This window comes from Lynx canadensis, chromosome B4 (genome assembly GCF_007474595.2).
Source record: "Lynx canadensis isolate LIC74 chromosome B4, mLynCan4.pri.v2, whole genome shotgun sequence".
Classification (NCBI taxonomy): Eukaryota; Metazoa; Chordata; class Mammalia; order Carnivora; family Felidae; genus Lynx; species Lynx canadensis.
Window position 1 is genome coordinate 69,470,549 of NC_044309.1, and position 20,457 is coordinate 69,491,005.

The 20,457-nt window shown below is 39.0% G+C and overlaps 1 protein-coding gene across 1 annotated transcript in view; it reads right to left on the bottom strand.

Annotated features, from left to right (window-relative positions):
* The window catches only part of PRICKLE1 (prickle planar cell polarity protein 1), a 112,032-nt gene that overhangs the window by 38,152 nt on the left and 53,423 nt on the right, over positions 1 to 20,457 (bottom strand). The gene's annotated exons all lie outside the window — the stretch shown is intronic.

The following is a 20,457-nucleotide window of genomic DNA, read 5'->3' on the forward strand; positions in this document are numbered from 1 at the left end:
AACGGATCTCATTGATAGAGAACCGTCGCATAAAATAGCTTTCTTCTTTAGAGTTCTGTGTGTTCATTAGAGAGCTATTATAAATAGCTTTATTGTTTATTTGTTTGTTGTTTGTTTAAAGGAAAAATAATAGAGAGAAATTTGCTTTAGGTTAAACATTTGGGAATTGTCTCAAAATTGCCTGGTTTCAAACACAGTTGGGCAGAGAAGTACCAACAGCATTAAGAGAGAAAAAGCATCGAGTGGGTGCACTTTCAGGGCCATAGGAAGGCTGTGGTGCTCCACTCTTGAGCCTGGGATGAGGAGGGGGACCGGGCTTGTCACTGTACATCTGCTTCTGCCCACGACTGCCTGGAAGACCTGTACCCCACCCTTCTGGGCCTCAGTTTCTCATCCACAAAACAATAGATGATCTCTGAGGCCTTTTCACTGTGACACCCTGTAATTCTCTGATTTCTTCGGTCTAGAAAACCTAAGAATGGAGGTCAGCTGTATACACAAGGGGCCATTTTAAACCAAAAGGCTGTTTTAAAATTCACTGCCATACCCCAGAGGGGTGAAGTAGAAACAACTGCACTTAGTTGAAAGCAACAGCCTGCTGGTGGTGAGCACTGCTCTCACAGAGAAGACCACAGACAGGGATTTGCCCGGAAGGCTGAGCAGCCACAATCCTTCCTGACTTCTTTTGTCTTTAGGGTTTAGACTATATAGAACTGCAAATGAAAGTTCCCAGGCATGTACCCTAAATCTCTTAACTCATCTGCAACTCCTTAGTCTGAAATGGAAAATTCTATTTTGGGAAACTGTCTAGAGATGTATTTAGGCTCACATGAAGGGAAAGATGGAAAGCAAACTTGAACATAAAATGGGGAAATTCTCACAGAACTGATGAAAAAGGAAACAAATTCTTTCTTTAAAGCACACACCAGAAGAAAGTTCTAAGGAACTCAAAAAGCACCTGTCACTTCCCTACTATATCCCGTTCAGCCTTTAATCACCTGTGTGATGTCTGCAGTCACTTCAGGGCTGGGAGACTTCTGAGGACGGTGGACAGGACTGTTTTGCTCAGTCCTGCCTCCAAGAACTAGCCTGACACCCGCCAGGCAGGGACTGACAAAGATTTGTTGAGTGACTGAATGGCTGAATGATGAATGCAATTAATTTTATGAGAATATCCAAGATGTGGAACACTCAGGATATTAGAGTCAATTAAGAAATGACTACCATTTATTCTATTTTCTTCTGCTTCCCATTGTACTCATTACCTTTCCTAAGAAATAATTCGTGCCTTTTGGTCTGAAAGATCATCAAAATAATTTCTCAGTTGGAAAGCATAACATTCTCTTGAAAAATTCTTTAATTGGGTTTCATCTGTATTTTATTCCTGGTATAATTAACTTTTTAAAATGTGTAAACAAATGAAACCCTCCAAGTTGATGCTATTGTCCCCCAAAATCTTCATTGAGACGGTGACTTGGAAGGCTTGCATTTTGGGAAGAAAGGGGCCCATACCCTGTGTCTGTGTTATTCCAGAAGAGCTTGAAAAACCTTTATTTACATGTCTAGCAATGACACTAACCTGCTCCTAAGAGCTCTAATAAAAAGTTGTGTGATAAAAATGCCAAGGCCTGCTTATCTTAAAAGATCCTTCCTAGTTCAAAGGGTCGGTTTCACACCAGGGTCCCAAGTCTTATCAGCTGGCGCTTCAGAACTTTGCCATTGTAAAACAAAGGGTGCCTCCAACTGGCATGACAATGGTACAATCACCAGACACTTCAAAAGAAGCAGGCACTGCACAGGGGATGCCCTGAGTTTGCCCCTCACTGTGATGTTTACACACACCTTCCAACAGCTCATCGCACAACAAAGGCCAGGCAGGATAGTCAAGGGCACCGTGCCTGCAGAGTAGTCCAGGACTCTCTGTCTCTACCAATAAAGCCAGGGGAAAACTTCAGTTTAAACACCATTTACTTCAGAGGCTGTGTTCTCAAAAGACAGAGTCTCATTATTCTACCGGGGTAAGGAAGCTGCTGGGGTTTTGGGGGGGGGGGGGGGGCAGTAAGGGGGAATGCAGTTCAGCTTCAGGGGCTGCATCCTCACACATAATTAGAAAGGGAGAGAGAGGGAGGGGAAAGAAATGCGTCTGCTGATAACCCAGAATAAGCTGCAAGTGTCCACGCGGATTTTGCAGACGGGGATAAAAATCAGAATAAAAGACTATACTGGCTTGCAAGATGCAAAGAGAAGCCTGCAGGTATATGGTTAACAGAAAGAAGAATTCAGTGAATTCCCTCTGAGGATCTGGCCTCGTGGCGGAGGCTCTGACCTGCCGGCCTTGTTTGTCTAACTTCTCTGAAAATCAAAAACAAATGCCTATTTTCCCAAGTCAGGGCCCACTGGGGAAGAGGTATGGAAATCCAGTATCTGTGAAAATGATTTAAAAGCTGACCTTTGAGATTCCCCAGCCTTTTCAGAGGGGATGTGTATTAGAGACATATATAAATAGTATTATTTCAAAGAAACTCAGGCACCTGGATGCTGGAAGCAGGACACTAAAGGGGGAAAAGAAGGCTAAACAGGGATCTCTTCTGGATCAAAGGTTAAGTTGTAAGCTTTTCTTTATTTTTCAAAGTTAGTGCCTGTGCTTTGTACACTCTAGGATCCTGAGGGTGTTTTCAAAACAAGCAAACAGCCTCCCATGATTATAGGGAATCCTTTGTATTTTGCAAAGAGGTTGGTGGCTTTGCTAAGGACCAGAAAGACTGTGAGGTCTATGACACTAGACTCTACCTGGGTCTCCTTCATAGGATCGCTCTGCCCTCACTGGGGTTGTGCTTTGCCAGCACCCTGGCCTTAGTTCTTTTTAGGTTCCTGTCTTTGCTTCAACCCTAACGAGGGGCTTAAATGCCCAACAAGATGGTCCTACTCTAAACCAAATAAAAAGTTCAGACGAAGTTCCGAGAGACATGGATGGATTTTTTTTAATATCAAGAAATATAATTTCAACATTTGAGTGAACCGATCCTATTTAAAATGCATCCCCTGCCCTCTCTCTGCCCCACACTCATTATCTCTTTCTCCTGAGTTATTTCATTAGCACCTCTTCCCATCTGACAGATTATTATTTTACATGATGATTTTGTTTGGCCCCTGCCCCCGGCCCCGCCCCCTGCACCACTAGGTATGTAAACTCCACAAACAAAAGGATTTCTATCAGTTTTGTTCATTGACGTAGCTCCAGAACCTGGTGCATAGTAGGTACTCAGTATTTGTTACATGAATGTGTTTAGGCAGCCGTGCTGGGCACTGGGGTGTGAACATGAAGAGCTGCTCTTTGCCCTGAAGTAACGCACGACCTACTCCCTGTAGATTTGTGTACATCTTCAATGCTTTCCTCATTTTTCATGCCTCTCTCAAAGCTTTAATGTGTCTCTTTTAAAAAATCATTACATAGTAAAACATGGATCCAATGTATGTTAGGAAGCTATTCAATTTGGTACGCGCAACAGCCCCCAACCATAACCATTCCAAAATGCATTTGCCCGTTTCAAAATCCTTTGAGGCATCATCATTGCAATAAAATAGTCCAGCAGTTGTATGGTATACAAATATATCCCCAAATCACGAAACATTAATGATCTAATAAAAGCAATTAGTTTCAGGTTGCAGCAACTGAAACTATGTCTTCTATTCTGGGATTTAGAACCTTTTATTTTCTGCATTTCATATTTTCCTCTTGAGTGTTCCAAGAAACTATTAGATCCCCCACCAGATAGTTCTCTTATCTATGGTTCTTCCGAGGGAGAAGAAAGACCCTGTTCCTCCTCCTCCTCCTCCTCTTCTTCTTCTTCTTTTTCTGAATCTCGTCAGTGTTCCCATAAGAAATAGTTATCCAAATACAGCTTAATTATTGCCACAAAGAACACTTTCACTAATGCATGCAGACCAACAGAAACACCTTGGGAAATTCAAGGGCTGATGAGCTAAAATTAAATCTGAACAATTTATCTATTACATGTTGTCAAAGGACTTATCAAATTGAAAGATCCACATTACTAAATGGATCCAATTACTAAAAAAAAGTTTTTTTGCCCATCTTGGCTGATTGCATTTTTTAAATTTCTTTTTAAAATTTAGTTTCATTAGAATTATAGAAGCACACAGTTTAAAAATCAAACAATTCTAGGGGTGCCTGAGTGGCTCAGTTGGTTAAGCATCTGGCTTCAAATCAGGTCATGATCTCATGGTTTGGGAGTTCAAGCCCCGCATCAGGCTCTGTGCTGACAGCTCGGAGCCTGGAGCCTGCTTCGGATTCTGTGTCTCCGTCCCCTCCCCTCCCCCACTTGCACTCTGTCTCTGTCTCTCAAAAATAAATGTTAAAAAAATTTTTTTAAATCAATTCTAAAAGGCTTGTTTTGAAAAACATCAGTCCCGTTTCTCTCCTATTTTGCTTCCCCAAAGCAACCACGTTCATGCTTTTTACTCTTTTACTATTGATCTCCATTCACTCTGGATAGCACAGAGATATTATTACTCTGATTTCTTTTTTGTTCTTTTGAAAATGCATTATCTGTTAACTTTTTTTTCAAAAAATTTTTAAAGTTTATTTATTTTGAGCGAGAGAGGGAGAGAGAAAGGGAGAGTTGCGAGAGGGGCAGAGAGAGGAGAGAGAGAATCCCAAGCAGGTTCTGCACTGCCAGCACAGAGCCAGATATGGGGGCTCAATCTCACAAATTGTGAGATCATGACCTGAGCAGAAGCTAAGAGTTGGATGCTCAACCGACTGAGCTACCCAAGTGCCCCTATTACCTTCTATCTTCACTCTTTCCATGGGAGGTAAACTTGTCGAAACCTTGCATGTCTGCTACTTCATTTATCTACCCTTAACTTCAAATAACGCTATGGTGGACTACTGAATTCTATGCCAGAACTGATTTCTCCTGAGAATTCTGAAGGCACTGCTCTGCTGTCTTCCAGCTTTTAGTGTTGTCACTCTGATTTTTCATCCTATACATGAAACCTGTTTGTTTTTTCCTCTCTGGAAGGTTGTAAAACCTTCTATGTTCCTCAAATTCTGTGAAATTACCTTCAAATCACCTTGCAGTATATGCCTTTTCAAACACTGCACAGGGTATTTGGTGGGACTATCAATCCAGAAATCCATGTCCTTCAGTTCAAGAAAATGTATGGAATTATTTCTTTGATGATATTCTTCCCTTCATTTTCTCCTCCTACTTAGATGCTGGATCCCTGAACCAGACTTCCACTTTTCTTACCTTTTCTCTCCTGTTTTACATTTCTTAGTGTTTTCATTTTACTTTCTAGGAAACTTTCTACATAGCAGCTTCCAAGACATCCAGTGAATGGCTTCTGTTTCTTCTCTTATTTTTCATTTCCAAGAGCTCCTTTGTTTGCCCAAGAATATTCCTTATTTGTAGCTTTCTGTTCTTGTTTACTGGGTATAATATAGTCTCCTTTCTCAGATGATATTAAATATACATATATGTAAGTGTTTTTCTCTCTGGGTGGTATCTATTGCATCTGTTCTCTCCCTTTCTCCCTCTCTCTCTCTCTGCTCATTTCATATTAGCTATTTCTTCTGATGTCTGATGATCCTTAGCTATCTGTTCATATTTCACTAAAAAAGCTGATTGGAAGCTATCTGTACTTGTGAGGATGGGGCCAGGGGAACGGAGATTTTTCATTCTGTCTTCATTCTAGACTGAGATTATAGGTTGTCTGTTTCTTTGGGGAATCCCCAAAGTGAGTATCTTCAGTTTTGTGTTATCTTCACCCCCTGGTTAGCTAACCAGATTCTCCAGAGAAGGCTTTTCTGTCTACAGGGTAAAACCTGGTGGCAGGCAAGCTGAGGCATGTTACCTGATTCCTCTGGTTTGGGTTAGGTGCCCCTTCCTCAACTGTGCCTGCTGCCTTACAGCTGAGACAGCCTCTGTCTACTCTCACCCAAGTATAAAACTTCTTGAGCCTTTTGGGAGTTCTATGGTATAACTCAGGTTGCTTTTCAACTTTTTCCACTTCTACATTGGGATCTGCCTCCTTGGGTCTTCTAAGTCAGTTACTAATTATCCTGTTGCCAGCTCCAAAATCTGTTATTTTCTTCTTTCCCATTCTCTTCACCTATGTGGGTTATCTTCTCTTAAAAAATAATTTATTTACTGGCATTTTAGTAAAATTTTGAAAGAGGACAGAGCTAAATATGTGTATCCAGTCTGCCATCTTTTTTTTTTAAGTTTATTTGAGAGAGCGAGAGAGCTTGAGTGGGGGAGGAGCAGAGAGAGAGGGAGACAGAGAGAATCCCAAGCAGGTTCCACACCGCCAGCACAGAGTCTGACACAGGGCTTGATCTCATAAACCACAAAATCTTGACCTGAGCTAAAAATCAAGAGTCAGATGCATAACCAACTGAACCACCCAGGTGCCCTGGTCTGCCATCTTTAATCAGAGGTTCCTATTGCATTTCTTCCATGGGCTAGACTTCAAGGTCATCCTCAATTACTAGCCTCACTGCCTCCTCCAAACTTAATGACACCTTGCAACCCCTGAGGTCTGAGTTTGAAGGGAGAGGGAAGGAATTTCAGTTGATAAAAGGCAAATGTGTCCTTAGATACTTAACAGGGCATTTAAGAAGAAGGATGGGGTATTTTCTTTGGTTGTCTGAAATATTTTTATCTTCTACATAATAGATAGATTTATTTCTGCACACCACATAGACATGAATTTCCGGAGTTTGAAGCAGGAATTAAAAAGTCTCAGGATATCTCTTGTACACTTGACTTTGTAATTCTAAAAATAAGAGAATTTAAAACCCAGCCTAATACATTTCTTTCATTTCATTAGCATGAAAAACTGGTTTTACTGTAAATATTGGCTAAATTAAAAGCATCAAACATTTTTGAGGATAGATATCTTGATAACACTAGTATTGCTTGCCTGCAGACAAGAATGATTTTTTATATTCTAGAGAATTTCTCATTTTTTTTCCAACTGAAGTGTCTTTCCCTAACAAGTACAAACAATAAGTATACAACATGCTGAAATCCATATGTTGTAGATTTATTTTTTAACGAAGCAAAGTTATTTAAGTTCTGACGCTAACAACAGCTGCCATCTTAATTTGAAAGTGCTAAAAATAGCTCAGTGGTCCTTAATTTTCCTATATTTGTCCTTGCATCTGTCTTCCAGTTTTAAAAGGAAAACACTATTGAATTCACCAATATAAAAGTTATGAGATGAATCTTAATCCTATTTTCATTTAAAATTGAACCGTATTCAATATTACCATCTAGTTAAATGATCTTGAAATTTATTTGGCAGTTATTTTCTGACTGATGCAGGAATAACACATCTTCCATTTCTCAAAAAACTAGCGATAATATCCCCGTAGCCTCTGATAAACTATAAATTGCGCTTGTTAACAAGAAAATCTTGGAGCCTTGGCTCATTGAACAGCTTTGCCATTCATTCACTAGCTACGCTACCTCCCAGTGGCTCCACTTCCTGTGCTGTAAAATGGGGGCAATAATAGCACATACATCGTGATGCTGTTGCCGTGGGCAATAAGGTGATAACACATACAGAGAACGATGCCTGCCACCAACTTCACTGTGGCTTCAAAACTGATAATTCTCTGCTTTATCTAGGACAGTCAGATCTGAGATGTTGAAAGGAAGGGTTACATCATTTCTCACTTGTGGTACATGACCCTCAGTGAGTAACAATTATCATCTTTAACACTGAAAAATGTCTTCAACGTGACAAATTCTTCATCGTGTTTTCTTGTAGCATTTTCCAGGGAATGAAACTGTTGCCTCCACTGGTTGTTACCAGGTGTTTACTGCATTCATAGCACTAGCCTTAGACTTTTACCAGATAGAAGAGCTACTTCCGACCTTTGTGGCTCATTGCACTTGATCAACTCCATCCCCTTCTCTGATGTTGGAGAGCAAATACTGACCAATGGTGGTGATGGTAACAAAACAGTGTTCCTATACTTAGTAAAATGGCCTATTCTTTTGATTAATCCATTGCTGGATTAATCTCCATAATTCCAGACCGGTGATGTGGTAGGTGAGGAAGCACCTCTGAAGGAGGAAGGGGTGAGGTGAGGTTGGGTCCCTTAAAAACAAAGCTGAACTCTGACCCATGGCTTTGAGTATTTTAATCCACTAACTTTATTTAGCAATTCAAGTAACATTAAAGGAAGACCTATGTGGTTAGCAACACAGGCATAGGCTTTAAAAAGCAGTTGAGAAATACTGATCTAAACACTATAATTTCGCAGTCTTCCTTCTCCCCACCAGCTGGTGTATTTCAACCAGCAACACTGCCTGCCCCTACCGCTGACCTGGCACCCGTCCCCACCACCACTGCTCAGTGTTGGGTAACCATATGTCTGTCCCATTTTGCTCTGGAAAATCTTAGTTTGTGCCTCTTTTCCAGGTAAAATTATTGACAGCACCCTCTTTGACCCTCTCAAGTATCCATGTCTGGATGATAAATTATAAGGTCACCCTGCACCTATGGGTCACCAGATCTTTTGACGGGTCTGCAGTTATGGATGTAGGAGAGTGATATGGAGTCTCCACAGGAGCACCAAGGAGTCCCTGTTACACACTGGCAACTGAGCCTCTCACCATGCTCTTCCAACATAACCTAGAAGGTGGAAAAGGAAGATGTAGGATCTTGACACACAATGTCCATGAGGACACTAACAGATAGTGGACTTTGCCATTAGGACAGCCCTGAGTTAGAATGCTGACTCTCCCATTTACCAACTTCATGATGTGGGGCAAGCCACTTTATTCTCTCTTAGTCTCATTTTCCTCTACTATGCACTGGGAATGTAAAACTTCCATCATTGAGTTGTGAGGGAGATTAAAGGAGATGATGCATGGAATGTGCTCTCAGCACAGCAGGGAGATATCGTGAACAAGATCAATGTCAAAGGTCCTTTACATTGTCTTAATTGATGGAGCCTTCCCTTTAAGTCATGTGTTACCTACATTAACCTAACAATATACTTTCTTTTTTTTTAAGGTTACTTTGTTTTTTTTTACATTTATTATTTTTTATTTTTGAGAAAGAGAGAGAGAGAGACAGCATGAGCAGGGGAGGGACAGAGAGAGAGGGAGACACAGAATCTGAAACAGGCTCCATGCTCTGAGCTGTCAGCACAGAGCCCGATGCGGGGCTTGAACTCATGAACTGTGAGATCATGACCTGAGCCAAACTCAGTGCTCAACCAACTGAGCCACCCAGGTGCCCCTATATACTTTCAATCTGAAAGATTTTTAACTTAAAAAAAGTTACTGGATTTAGGTAGAGCATCAAACCCTTGATTGCATTTGGTTAATTAACAATACAGTGAGGTATTGCAAATCTGAACATAGGTTTCAAAGAAATTTCAGTATGTGCACAATCTGACTCAAATATAATGTCATGATGTGGTAGTGTGTGCTTCCATTTACTGAGAGAAGGACAAATGAGGAAAGATATACCATATATATTATATTATATATCATATCATATATATCATATATATTATATAATTTTTATAATATATATTATTTTATTTATTATTTATTTTATCTATTACTTAGGTTTTATTTTATTTTATATATTATATATAATATCATATATTATACCTGTAATCCATCTAGGCAATTTATACTGTATTAATAAGTATTAATTATATCATTGAAAGGCAAAAGAATTAATTATATCATTGAAAGGCAAAAAACCTTTAAAACCTTATTTTGAGAACAGTTGTATTTCCTTACTAATTCTATATTTAATGGATAAAGGGAAATATCTTTTTTTTTTTTTAAGTTTATTTATTTAAGTAATCTCTACACCGAGTATGGGGCTCGAACTCACGATCCTGAAATCATGCTCCCCTGACTGAGCCAGCCAGGCACTGGGGGAAATATCTTTAAAATTACAATGTAACTCAATCTCAAAATGGTTGTAAACAGAATCTACTTAAAAGTGGCAACAGGAGGGCTGCCTAGGTGGCTCATTGGGTTGAGTGTCCAACTCTTAATCTCAGCTCAGGTCTTGATCTCACTGTCCTGAGTTCAAGCCCCATGTTGGGCTCTGCACTGGGCAGGAAGCCTACTTTAAAAAAAGTGTTAACAGAGAAAACCAACCAGGTGAAATTCAGAAGAAATGCTCCACTTGAAGTCTGTCCCACTTCTCCCAACAAGACAACTACCCTCAGAACAAGTTAAGATGGTTTTAGTTATATAAAATTTTCAAAAGAAATCAGGGGCTTTTAGGATTGCCACTTTCTACTTTGCTTATCCAACCAGAATAATGTGAAATTAAATGACTATAGTCCACTTGTAATAGAACCAGAACAAAGTGGCACAAATTTTACTGATTTTTTTTTTTCCTCAGATAATCCAGGCTGTGTCTTAGCCTTGAAATTTGCAAGCGAGGCAGTATAAATCTGGTTTCTAAATTATATCACAGCACAGTCTACAGACTTACCATCTAAACGGGCCAAAAGAAAGTGTATTTATATGAAAATCGATCTTGTTTTAATAAATGTAACGTACAGTCAAAAAATAAGAACTCAAAAATAACAGCTGTGTTTACATCTGAAACTAAAATGGCCTTGGTCATATTAACAGTCCTTTCCTCAGCACCGCATGGGACATTCTGCCATAGAAAACCCACCCCTGCGTCCGGTGAGTTTTTTCCTTTGGTAGCGGCACAAAGTTTTGTTTTTTCCATTGGCAAACATAATCTTTCTTTAAAGCAAGAAATTGGCAAAGTTATTTTTAAAGTGGATATATTACATAAATTCGATCTTAAGGGACCTTGGAATTTTCGGTGAACTCTCATGAGGAAAGCAAGCGTTGTGCTCCTCTGTCCGTTTTATCCCTAGCCACTCGAAGAGAAAGACTACCCATATCCCAAAGCAGTTCATATGAATTGAAAGTTGATTCTTAGAGCTTTTAAGTGCCCTTTACACGTGGAATAGGCATTTAAAGGTTAACCTAGATGCCCATTTCCTGAATTTTCTTTGAGCCCAATTTGTGCAGGGGCAACTCTTGAATGGGGGACCAGGTCTTTTCGTGTCACTTTACAATGAGGTCACCTGGTAAATATTTCGACAAACTATTTTACACGCTTTGTTGGAAACAAGTTGATATTAACCACCTCTCTTGAGTCTTCAAACAACCAAGAAAGAAAAAAAGGGAGACTGATAGACGTAATGAATTTTCACACGTTTTTCACATACTCAGTGTTTCAGATGGCTCAAAAAAATGCCCAATTATAAATACAAGCCCTGTAGATGTATTAAAGGGTAAAACTCTAGGGTCACATTATGTAGTACAGGTGGAAATACATCTATAAACACAGAACAGGTGATTTGGATAAGCCTGTAACTTTTATCTATATGCAAACTTATCCAGTAAGACTCTCCTATCCCATACTTAAACAAAATTAAAACTTGTCAACCACAAAGTTCAGAATAAATATCTTTGATGTTAAACATAGCATTCTGAAGCAAGTTTTTATTAACCAGGCATTTTGTAAATAACATTTATCTTCAAAGTACCAAACATAGTACCCATTCCCAGGTAAATAGTAAGTGGTTAGGAACAACTGTGTTGAATTAATTTCTGACCCTAAACATTCTTTCTTCTGAAATATATTTTAACACTTTAATTGAATTGACCATGGCTTCACTGAGTTAATCAAGGGCACTTCCTATTTTTAAGCTAATTTTATTTCCATTAAAATGACCTATGCAATCCATGTAATTTGAAACAGCAAGTACACCTATAACTCAGAAGCTCTATAAAATGTTTTGTATAGAATATTTGATTATGAAAATCAAGACTATGCTGGAGCACTGCATATTATAGAAAAACAAAGGACAGGTAAATGCAGGCACCTGAATTTTGGCTAGGTAATCTTGATTTTTTTTCATAATTTTTTCTACTAATCTAATAATGGTCTGAAGTGTTCCTGAAATAATAAAAGAACCAAAGTTAAATCACTGAGTAAAAATTTCTGGTGATAACCATTATTAAATGTTCTTACATTTTTCTTAAAATTCTTCTGTATCAGTTATGATCCTATTAAGAATAGATTTTTTTTTTAAAGACAGTGACGCACAATGGTTAAGGACAATGGGTTCTGGATTCACGGAGACTCGGTTCATATGGCAGCTGTGCCACTCAAAGGTTATGTCACCTCCCTGGGCCACCATGTCCTGTTCTCTAAAATAGAGGCAGTAATAGCACTTACACCATAAAGTTGTTGGTATGGACACTAAGTGTGATATTTCATAAGGCACCATGACCACCACATAGTGAGCACTCACTAGATGCTAAATGTCACTATTACCAATATACCAAAGCCCATTACCAAGGACAAGGAGGGACTGGATGCCTCTTCCCAAGAACAAAATGCAAAGCATTTAAGCTGTCTTCTGTTTGAAACAGTTATAGTATCTAAAGTGTTTGGACGCATGCCGCAGAGGCTTCTAGGATTTTAAAATGCCAGTGGACACAGTGTAAAGCTAAGATGATCAAATCTTTTTTTTTTTTTTTTTTAATGTTTCTTTACTTATTTTGAGAGCAAGAGAGAAAGAGAGAGCATGAGTGGGGGAGAGCAGAGAGAAAGAGAGAGAGAGACAGAGAACCCCATGCAGGCTCCACACTGTCAGTGCAGAGTCCAACGCAGAGCTTAAACTCACGAACCATGAGATCATGACCTAAGCTGAAATGCAGAGTTGGATGCTTAACCCACTGAGCCACCCAGGTGCCCCGAGAAGGTCAGATCTTAATGAAACCTCTGATCCAGACTGAGCTCGGCTGGTGGGATATGGAGGCAAAAACTCAGGCCAGAGATGCATCCACATGTATTTCCTGGGACTTTTCTAGATCCTAAGTGACAAAGATCATTTCAAAAGTAGACTTGCATTTAAACAGTTTATAATCTGGTAGGGGCAAGGCACAATCATAAGCTGATGGAACAAATTATGCAATGGAAGTCTGAACGAGGTTTGGACAAAGTGCTGAAGAGCAAGGGGTGGCTGGGGGCAGAGGACAGAAGACAAACTGTCTGAGGGAATGAGGAGAAGCTTCAAGATGACATTCAAACAGGAACTGGAATGATGGGTAATAGAGAGAGCTAACAGTGATGGAAATGTCCATTAGGAATATGGAGGACAATTCTGGGCATTTTCCTGCCTGGAGAGTAGTTCTGTGTAGCACAAGTACCAAAATGGTGGATGTATGAGTGGATGTATGAGAGGTATGTAGGAGTGGGTGGGACAGCTTTGTAAAGGCCTTGCATGTGAATTCTGCTGAGGGGCGACCCACTGGCATGTTCTGGCAGGGCCAGTCCTGGCAGGGCCAGGCCATGGTCAGAATTGCCTTTTAGAACAGTGACCAAGGCCACAGGGTAGAAAATGGTTCAGGAGTGTAGAAAGAAGCTGAGACATAAAGACCACTTAGGAGGCTGTTAAAGATGATGGTGGTGCCTTAAGCATGACAAGAAGGATGACAAGATGACTTGAGAGATGGTTCCCAGGTAGAACCGACAATCTATGATGCTTGAGTGACAACAGGGGTGATAGTCAAAGACGATGTATCTATGTCAAACTGGACTGGCACCATCTCTATACGTTCAGGTGATTGTAACAACGAAGAAAGAAGTGATGAAGTCAGATGGGGCCATGGGGAAGTGTAGAAATTAAGGGTGTATTTCTTTTTTGTTTTAAAAGTTTTTACGTATCTATTTTGGAGAAAGAAAGAAAGCATGAATGGGGGAGGGGGCCACAAAAGAGGGAAAGAGCGAGAGAATCCCAAGCAGGCTCCACACTGTCAGTGCAGAACCCGACACAGGGCTCGAACGCACAAACTGTGAGATCATGACCTGAGCTGAACTCGGATGTTCAACGGACTGAGCCACCCAGGTGCCCGTGAGGGTGTATCTCCTAAAGGAAAGCTGCTTCTTTCTCTCCTCCTTCCACAGTGGAAGTCAAGATGCAACTCAAGATTCACTAAGCAGGCAACACAAGGGACACTACTAGAAGCCCAGTTTATGACAGGGCAATTATTTAGACTTCACTGGGAGCCCCTGAAGACATGGTCCGTCATGTATAAGGCACTTAATAAATGCTTGTTCATTGACTTTGTTAAATAGAAAGTGAACAAAGTAGTGGACTGTGTCTCAAAATTACCTGAATCTTCTGAACCCTCCTGTGCCTTGATTTCTTCATTTATAAAATGGAGATGAAAATGTTACAAATTTAAAAATGAAAATTTGTAAAATAAGGAAGACATGTCAAGAAGTATTTATGTTGGGAAAAAATGGGTAATTAATTCTGTATCTAATGATATGCAATCTCTTAAGTATTTTTTATATATACTCTGTACTATTTTAAGTCTATCTAAATATCTTTTTGTTTTAAAGCAGTTAAACAAAGAAGAATAAAAGGCATGTTTTCTCAAATTTATATGGAAAAGCTAAATTGTGTACAAGTCCGACCATGGCAAGAAAAAATATGTTTCAATTTTGAGAAAAACTGAACGTTTCCAAGAAGTCTTCATATTTAAAAAGAAAAAAAAAAACATAATACAGCCTGGTTTACATCCGCCTTAAATGTCATTTCCTAATAAAACATAATCATTTTTCAAATCTTAGGTATGATGAAAATTTTAAATGTTTGTATTAAAACGTTGAAACACCAGAAACTTTTATATTCTTTTTTTATGTTTATTTATTTTGAGAGAGAGAGAGAGGGAGAGAGAACAAGTGGGGGAGGGGCAGAGTGAGAGGCAGAGAGAGAATCCCAAGCAGGCTCCACACTCAGCACAGAGCCAGACATGGGGCTCAATCCTACGACCATGAGATCATGACCTGAGCTGAAATTAAGAGTCGGATGCTTAACTGACAGAGCCACCCAGGCGCCCCCAGAAATTTTTCTCTTCTATCGAGGTAGAATTTGATGTAATCAGAAATGTTTGGAATACAGTAGTCTCCCCTTATCTGTGATCTTGCTTTCTGTGGTTTCAGTTACCCATGGTCCATTGGTCCAGAAGTACATGATCCTCCCTCTGACTTATTGCCAGAGGGTCAACAGTTGCCTAACACTGCATCGTGATGCCTGCATCATTCACCTCACTTCATCTCATCACGTAGGCATTTTATCATCTCATATCATCACAAGAAGGGTGAGTACAGGACAATAAGACATTTGAGAGACAGAGACCATATTCATGTAAGTTTCATTACGGTATGTTGTTATAGTCAGTCTGCTTTATTCTTAGTTATTATTGTTAATCTCGTACTGTGCCTAATTTATAAGTTAAACTTTATCATAGGTACATATGTATAGGAAAAAATAGTACATACAGGGTTTAATACTATCCATGATTTGAGGCATCTATCAGGGTCTTAGAATGTATCCTCCACGGATAAGGCTGGACTACTGTATAACAGCTAAACTCCATGTGATATCCTACAGTCTACTCTCAGAAAATATCCATTGACATACCTATTAGAATGGCCCAAATCTAGAACACTGACATCAAATGCTGGCAGGAATATGGAACAGGAGCTCTCATTCATTGCTGGTGGGAATGAAAAATGCTACACCCTGGAAGACAGTTTGCTGGTTTCTTACAAAACTAAACATGTTCTTGCCATATGATCCAGAAATAGTGCTCCCTTGTATTTACCCAGTGGGATTAAAAACTTATGTCTACACAAAAACCTGCACCTGGATATTTATAGCAGCTTTATTCACAACTGCCAAAACTTGGAAGCAACCAAGATGTCCTTCAGTAGGTGAATGGATAAATTAGTTGTGGTACATCCAGACAATGGAGTATTGTTCAGAGCTAAAAGAAAGGGGTTATGAAGCCATGAAAAGACATGGAAGAAACTAAAATGCATATTACTAAGTGAAAGAAGCCAATCTGAAAGGGCTACATACTGCATGATTCCAACTCTACGACATTCCAGAAAAGGCAAAACCGGAGACACTAAGTGAGATCAGTGGTTGCCAGGGGCTTGGAGAGAGGGATGAATAGGTGGAGCACAGAAGATTTGAGGGGCTGGGAAAAAATTCTCTATGACACTCTAATGATGGATGCATGTCATTCTACACTTCTCTAAACCACAGAATGTACAACACCAAGGGAACTCTAATGTAAACTAGGAACTTCAGGGGATTGTGATGGGTAACAAATGTACCAGTCTGGCGGGGGATGCTGATAGCAGGGGAGGCTGTGCATGTTGGGGGGTGGGGGGGGGCGGGCAGAGGGTATATGGGAAATCTCTGTACCTTCCTCTCCATTCTGCTGTGAACCTAAGACCGCCATGAAAAAACTAACGTCCTTTTAAAAAATTCTATTGAATGTGTGAATGAAATCAAGACATAATAATCACATAGCTAATACGTATATATAAGCTCTACAATACACGTGTGGATGAGCTGTGCTATTTAAGTTTTTAAAAGGGCCACACAGCTTCTTCTCCATTATCATAGTTAGAACACAGTCCTTGTAACATCCCCAGTAAATCTTCATGTGGAAACTGAAAGATGACTCTGTAAAGTACCACTACTGAGAGAAGCCTCTCTTGAAAACAGCCTCTCTTCCTCTGCTTTTTTTTTTTTTTGTAGTGAATGAATGTGTTAGATTTAGACTTGTTGCTCTGTGGCATTACACATGGAAACATTTAGAAAATTACACTAAGATAAATGGCAGGTTTTTTTTTTTTTTTTTAATTAGGAAAAATACCTAGTCCTTCAAAACTAGATATTTTACTTTGATTTTATTTGTAATCAAAATATTTCTCTGGAAACATTTCTGTAGTCTTAATTACTCAATTAAACCTGTTGCTACGGAACTTTTATGTCACCAGTGCATGGTAATCCTGCAGATGGCAAAGGTTTAATACCAAATTAAACTAAGCTATTAATTATATACACAAGTTAAAAGAAATCTAAATGAACGACCTTTTACATTTTTTTTTCATACTTCTAATAGGCAAAATGGCAGCTGCATGTCTGCTTAGCCGGGAAATGCAAGAGTCAGGCTAGAATAAGAGGAAGGGCAAAGTGTTTGTACTTTGCTACTGGTTGAAATAAAATGTTAGTCTTTTATTTAAAACGCCACCAGAAGTCAGGTCATCTCAGACCCACTGCTTCTTCATCTGATCTGAAAATGAAAAGTGTCCCATGCTACTAGAACATACTGCACCTCTGTGGACATTAACTGAAAGGCAGACCATGAAGAATATAGAAGGTGGTGTTCACTGAAGACACATTTAAAATTAATAAGCGAAGAGACTCTCTTTCGCAATCAGATGGCAAAGACGGGAAAAGTGTACCGCAAATTAAATTATTTTTTAACGTTTATTTTTGAGAGACAGAGAGACAGAGCGTGAGCGGGGAGGGACAGACAGAGACGGAGACATAGAATCTGAAGAGGCTCCAGGCTCTGAGCTGTCAGCACAGAGCCCCACGTGGGGCTTGAACCCACGAGCTGTGAGATCATGACCTGAGCCGAAGTCTGACACTTAACCAACTGAGCCACCCAGATGCCCCTGTACCTCAAATTAAAAAGAGCTTTGTAAATATTTTTTTTGGATGATCACCTATTACAGAGAAAAGATAAAGCAACTAAATAATAATCTGAAATGTACTGATGGTACACTCTCATACAACATTATCTTCAGAAAGTAATAATTCTTTGTGTGTGGTTCTGAATACTATTCTATTGAAAATTAGTCTCTATCCTCACTCATAAGGAGAAAATCCAGTTTGGAATTCCTGCTAAGAAAGGGCACGGGGAGGTTGATTCTTCAAATTCTTTAGACCCAAAGTTAGGAAAAAGGAAGAATTTGCCAAGTGGGATTGCATGATGGATTCTTTTTTCTTCTTCCATTGGTGGACAATGTAATTTATTATTTTAAATGAAACACTGACAGAGAACCAGAAACTCTTCATTTTATACTTTAGAATGCCATGAATCACTCCCTCTAAATTATATTCAAGTCACTATTTAGTCCGATAAATCCTCAACAATGCTAAATTACTGAGTCAAACATAACCTCTATTTCTTGAACTGGCATTTTCTTCAATATTACCCAGGGGGGTGAGGAAGAGGGTCCAGCAACTCCTGAAGGATCTTGACATTTCCCCTAAGACTCCCTGAGACCCCTGAGAAACATACAAAATGCAAAAATCCTGAGTCAGAAAGTAAGATCTTACAGAGGGTCCACAGGTCATGTGATGCAAAAACTTCAGTGTACTTTATCCAGTCAATATTATAAGAAAAGTACAACCACATTCATCAAATATACGCCTTATTGCTAAATATCCTAAGGCTTTGCTTTTAATATACAATGATAAAGAGTGGTAGGTTATATCTTTATGGAAATAATAGATCAAATACTCTGGACCTCTGATAAAAGATCTTTTAAGCTCATCCCCACCCTGTCATAGTATTACAAAGATAAATCACAAAGCTTTCAAAATCTATACACTGTGAATCTTTTCCATTTCATAATTGTCCACAACTCAACAACCTAAAGTATACATGTTTTCATTTAGGAGAGAATAGAATGCTGAATTCCAGCCCTTTAATAACCTTGCAATTCACATAAAACATGAAAATTCAGAGCAGACTTTTCAAAAACTTAGTCATACACAGCTAATTTAAATTGAATATGGTTGTTATAGGTGTTTGTGATTCAATACAAAATGAGCAGCTGCTAAAGATCAGAATCACATCTTTCTCTACAAGGAAAACATTAAATAATGAGAAGTAAAAGCATTACTTTTCATTTCTTCATTTATTTATAACATTATTTCTCATTTAAAAATTTCTCTTCTCCTAGCAATTCTACTTCTAGCAGAAAGTCCTATGGAAACAGTCCGATGTGCAAAAAGATTTGTGTACAGGGTGTTCAGAGACTAATTTCGGTACTGAAAAGTAAGTAGCAACCTGAAGATGCAGCATAATGGAATTGATTAAGAATTGGTTAAGTAACTATATTCATGTAAAATAAAATTATGCAGCTATAAAATGTCATAGAACCAGTGCTGTCCAGCAGAAATAGAATGTGAATATTTGCAACTTTAAATTTTCCAGATTTAAAGAAAGTACATTACAGAAAGTCAAAAAGAAACAAGTAAAATTAACTTATGAATATAGTTTATGTAACCCAATACTGCAACATGTAATGAATACAAAAATTAATAATGAGATATTCTCCTTTCTGTACTGCCTTTGGAATCTGGTGTGGTTTTGTACTCAGCACATATTTTTTAAAAGTGTTTATTGGGGCGCCTGGGTGGCGCAGTCGGTTAAGCGTCCGACTTCAGCCAGGTCACGATCTCACGGTCTGTGAGTTCGAGCCCCGCGTCAGGCTCTGGGCTGATGGCTCAGAGCCTGGAGCCTGTTTCCGATTCTGTGTCTCCATCTCTCTCTGCCCCTCCCCCGTTCATGCTCTGTCTCTCTCTGTCCCAAAAATAAATAAACGTTGAAAAAAAATTAAAAAAAAAAAGTGTTTATTGTTTGATTTTGAGGGGAGGGGGCAGAGAGAGAGGGAGAGCAAGAAAACCAAGCAGCATGGAGACCCACAGGGGGCTCGATCTCACAAACTGTTAGATCATGACCTGAGCTGAACGCTTAACCAACTGAGCCACACGGGCTCAGTTACAGCACATCTTAATTCTAACTAGCTAACTAACTAGTGCTCAACAGCCCATGTTTCTAGTGGTTATAGTATAGTGCAGCGATAGACAATGTTTATTTAGACTTAGAAAATCATTAATATATTAAACTTCAAAAACAGATTATATGACATATGTACAGTATGATTCTAATTGTATACTTTAAAACTTCATGAGTAGAAGAAAAAAGCATAAATGGGTAGACACCAAAATGTTTACAGTGTTATTCTGGGAATCAGGATTATGGCTGTTTTCTTATTTTTTTTCCTCTGTTTTCTAAATGTTTGACGATAAACCTGTCTTATTTTGAAGCTAATAAACGACTCTATTAATATCCCTCAATCAGCAATGATTAAATTGACGAAGTTTATGACCTTAGACATTCCACTGTAAGAATTTGATCCCTGAAAAGTGAATTTGTTCTGTACCTCACACTAGTGAATACAAATTTCATCGTCCATAGAGAATAATTCACCACTATGAACAAGACTTACATTTTCAGCACAAGCCCTAACATTTGCCCCTTAAATGTGGTGTGTGTAATTATAGTACAAGAACCGTGAGGAAATTATTTCATTGCCTGTTAAATAACCATTTGTTAAGTCTAGACAACAATTATAAATAGCCATTATTTATAAATTTTCCATTCAAAGTACTCGGGGAATTGTATAATAAATAGGCAATGTGACCTACCCCGCCTTAAACCCCTAAATTGCACAAAA